The sequence below is a fragment of the Coregonus clupeaformis genome, unplaced genomic scaffold (assembly GCF_020615455.1).
Source record: "Coregonus clupeaformis isolate EN_2021a unplaced genomic scaffold, ASM2061545v1 scaf0013, whole genome shotgun sequence".
NCBI classification, from domain to species: Eukaryota; Metazoa; Chordata; class Actinopteri; order Salmoniformes; family Salmonidae; genus Coregonus; species Coregonus clupeaformis.
Window position 1 is genome coordinate 1,461,507 of NW_025533468.1, and position 4,285 is coordinate 1,465,791.

Below are 4,285 nucleotides of genomic sequence, written 5' to 3' on the forward strand. Positions count from 1 at the left end.
AGTTGCCCGCTTCCATGCGGGTCCACCCCACCTTCCACGTCTCCAAGGTCAAGCCGGTCCATGAAAGTCCCCTGGTCCCTGCAGCTCCGGCGCCACCTCCTCCGCGCCTCGTAGATGGCGGTCCTGTCTTCACCGTCCGGCGGCTGCTCCGCTCTAGGCGAAGGGGTAGGGGTCTCCAGTACCTCGTTGATTGGGAGGGATATGGTCCAGAGGAGAGGACCTGGATCCCGGCCAGGAGGATAGTGGACCGGACCCTTATCACTGACTTCCACCGACTACATCCTGATCAGCCTGCAATCCGTAGGGGGCCGTCCAAGAGGGGTTCCTAGCCGTCCGGCCCGCCCCTGCTCCTGTCTCAGTGCCTGTCCTGTCTCCCGACCGTGACCCTCCAGCTCCTTCTGAGGATGAGGAGATTCACTCGGACCGCTCGGAGGAGTTCTGACCCGCCGCCTGCTCCCCTCCACCCTCCCGGCATGATGTTGTTCTTGGGACTTCTGGGGCCGTCCCTTGGAGGGGGGGTCCTGTCATGAGCACTCTCTCTCCCTGGTAGCAACATTAATTGCATTCAATTATCTTCCACTCTGCTCACCTCCCTCTCTCTACTCAGCCTAACTAGCTCCACCTGCCCTGCTCTGCTCTTGTTACCTGGCCAGCTGCACTGCATTTCCCACTCACCATCCTCACCTTGCCTCACTCTGTTCTAATTACTCTGCCAGCTGAACTGCATTTCCCCACTACCTCTCCCAGTATATCAAGCCCTGGTTTTCAGCCAAGCCCTGTCAGATCGTCTTCAAACCCGGACCAGTAACCTGCCTGTCTGCGCTCTGACTCCTGTTTGTGATACCGATCCTTTCTTGACTGCCTCCTTGTTCTACTGCCCCGTCTATCCCAACCTGCCTTCTGGACCTCGACTACTCTCCGATCTTCAGCCCCTCCGGTAACTCGTTTCTGCCTTCTGTCTCTCACCACGATATTTGCCCAGCCCTGATCTGTACTTCTGCCTGCCATTCATATTGCTGTTGTGTGTGTGTGTTCCCCCAGGTCTCCGACCACCAGATGAGCGTGCCCAGACGTTTCACCACCCTCGGCCCGATACGCCGCTCCATCACTGGGGAACACACACACTAAGCACTTGGACTGGACACCCCCGGACATTTGGTGACCCCCGGAGCACAGGTACCCACAGGAGGACCCTGAAAGACCCCTGACACCCCTGGGACTCCTCTTCCCGCCTGTAACCTTGAATAAAGAACTCTGAATTTGAACTTGCGCTCTTGGGTCCTCTTCTGTTCGTGACAGTTTTCCTACTTACAAAGCATGTAGAGGTCTGTAATTTTTATCATTGGTACACTTCAACTGTGAGAGACGGAATCTAAAACAAAAATCCAGAAAATCACATTGTATGATTTTTAAGTAATTAATTTGCATTTTATTGCATGACATAAGTATTTGATACATCAGAAAAGCAGAACTTAATATTTGGTACAGAAACCTTTGTTTGCAATTACAGAGATCATACGTTTCCTGTAGGTCTTGACCAGGTTTGCACACACTGCAGCAGGGATTTTGGGCCACTCCTCCATACAGACCTCCAGATCCTTCAGGCTCCCGCCAAAGATGTTCTATTGGGTTCAGGTCTGGAGACTGGCTAGGCCACTCCAGGACCTTGAGATGCTTCTTACGGAGCCACTCCTTAGTTGCCCTGGCTGTGTGTTTCGGGTCGTTGTCATGCTGGAAGACCCAGCCATGACCCATCTTCAATGCTCTTACTGAGGGAAGGAGGTTGTTGGCCAAGATCTCGCGATACATGGCCCCATCCATCCTCCCCTCAATACGGTGCAGTCGTCCTGTCCCCTTTTCAGAAAAGCATACCCAAATAATTATGTTTCCACCTCAATGCTTCACGGTTGGGATGGTGTTCTTGGGGTTGTACTCATCCTTCTTCTTCCTCCAAACACGGCGAGTGGAGTTTAGACCAAAAAGCTCTATTTTTGTCTCATCAGACCACATGACCTTCTCCCATTCCTCCTCTGGATCATCCAGATGGTCATTGGCAAACTTCAGACGGGCCTGGACATGCGCTGGCTTGAGCAGGGGGACCTTGCATTCGCTGCAGGATTTTAATCCATGACGGCGTAGTGTGTTACTAATGGTTTTCTTTGAGACTGTGATCCCAGTTCTCTTCAGCTCATTGACCAGGTCCTGCCGTGTAGTTCTGGGCTGATCCCTCACCTTCCTCATGAACATTGATGACCCACGAGGTGAGATCTTGCATGGAGCCCCAGACAGAGGGTGATTGACCGTCATCTTGAACTTCTTCCATTTTCTAATAATTGCGCCAACAGTTGTTGCCTTCTCACCAAGCTGCTTGCCTATTGTCCTGTAGCCCATCCCAGCCTTGTGCAGGTCTACAATTGTATCCCTGATGTCCTTACACAGCTCTCTGGTCTTGGCCATTGTGGAGAGGTTGGAGTCTGTTTGATTGAGTGTGAGGACAGGTGTCTTTTATACAGGTAACGAGTTCAAACAGGTGCAGTTAATACAGGTAATGAGTGGAGAACAGGAGGGCTTCTTAAAGAAAAACTAACAGGTCTGTGAGAGCCGGAATTCTTACTGGTTGGTAGGTGATCAAATACTTATGTCATGCAATAAAATGTAAATTAATTACTTAAAAGTCATACAATGTGATTTTCTGGATTTTCTGGATTTTTAGATTCCGTCTCTCACAGTTGAAGTGTACCTTTGATAAAAATTACAGACCTCTAAATGCTTTGTAAGTAGGAAAACCTGAAAAATCGGCAGTGTATCAAATACTTGTTCTCCCCACTGTATGTACAGGCAGAATCCTAGAGGAATACCTGGTTCAGTCTGCTTTCCAACAGACACTGGGAGACAAATTCCCTCTTCAGCAGGACAATAACCTAAAACACAAGGCCAAATATTCACTGGAGTTGCTTACCAAGACAACATTGAATGTTCCTGAGTGGCTTAGTTACAGTTGTGACTTAATTCGGCTTGAAAACCTATGGCAAAAAAAAATGGCTGTCTATATAATGTATATTGCATATATTTTACAATCCAGTTGTGCAAAGCTCTTGGAGACTTACCCAGAAAGACACAGCATTAATCGACTCAGGGGTGTGAATACTTATGTAAATGAGATATTTCTGTATTTCATTTCCAATACATTTGCAAAAATTTCAAAAGCGTGTTTTCACTTTGTCATTATGGAGTATTGTGTGTAGCTGCGTGAGATCAAATATTATAATTGAATCCATTTTGAATTCAGGCTGTAAGAAAACAACATGTGGAATAAGTTAAGGGGTATGAATACTTTCTGAATGCACTGTATATCTGCAAGAAAGTGATAAATAAGTGACTGTTTGAAAGGGGGTCATTTAACATTGCCTTATTTATATTTTTACAGACAATATTAAGTTAATTCTGTCTGAAATAGTCATGCTATAATGGGCATAGTTTCTCAGACCAAATTTCCATTCTGGCTCAAACAAAGCAATCTGATCATGCTCCAGTCAAATACAGCTATAGGGAATGCCTATACATTGTCTAATCTCCTTCCACACATTGATTTCATTCTTCGCATCTTTATTCAGAAACAAACAAACTTGAAATTAAGTGCTGTTTCAGTGTCTTGCTGCAGGTTGTGCAATGTTCAAAAGTGTGTGAGAAATTAGAATTAACTTGTGTGTGTGGTGTCAAGTGTGCATGGTTCTATGTATGCAAATAGCCGATATGGATATTTCAGCACCATGGACAGCAGCGACATTGGGATAGCGAGATCTATAATTCAGCAACACATGACACTGGATAGCGGCTGTCTCAGGTGAAGTTGGCATTGGGAAAATCACATCTAATGGGAAACAAGGCATAGGAGGCAAAAAGACTGAAGGAGACGACTCCCACAGGAACTCTATGCTTAACTGTTCTGCCACATTCATTTCAAATGTTACATTTTTCGATTTGTAAATAATGTAAACTGACTTTTCTAACTACACTGTGCAGCTTTAGTGTGTCTGTGCGTCATAGGTACAACTGCAAGCAATTCCCTTCTCAAATCCTTCTCAAATGTCTGTTTAATGTGAGAAACAAAATGAAAAACAACTGATAGACTAATACAATGCGTACTGTCACAAATTATTACTTTTCCCAACAAGACAACGAAGTGATGGTCTTTACCCGCCATGGAGACTTATAAAGGCTACTTCCCCCCCAACAAAAGTTCCACGTGGTTCGTTCTGCGTTGTGTCCTTTTAATTAGGGCACT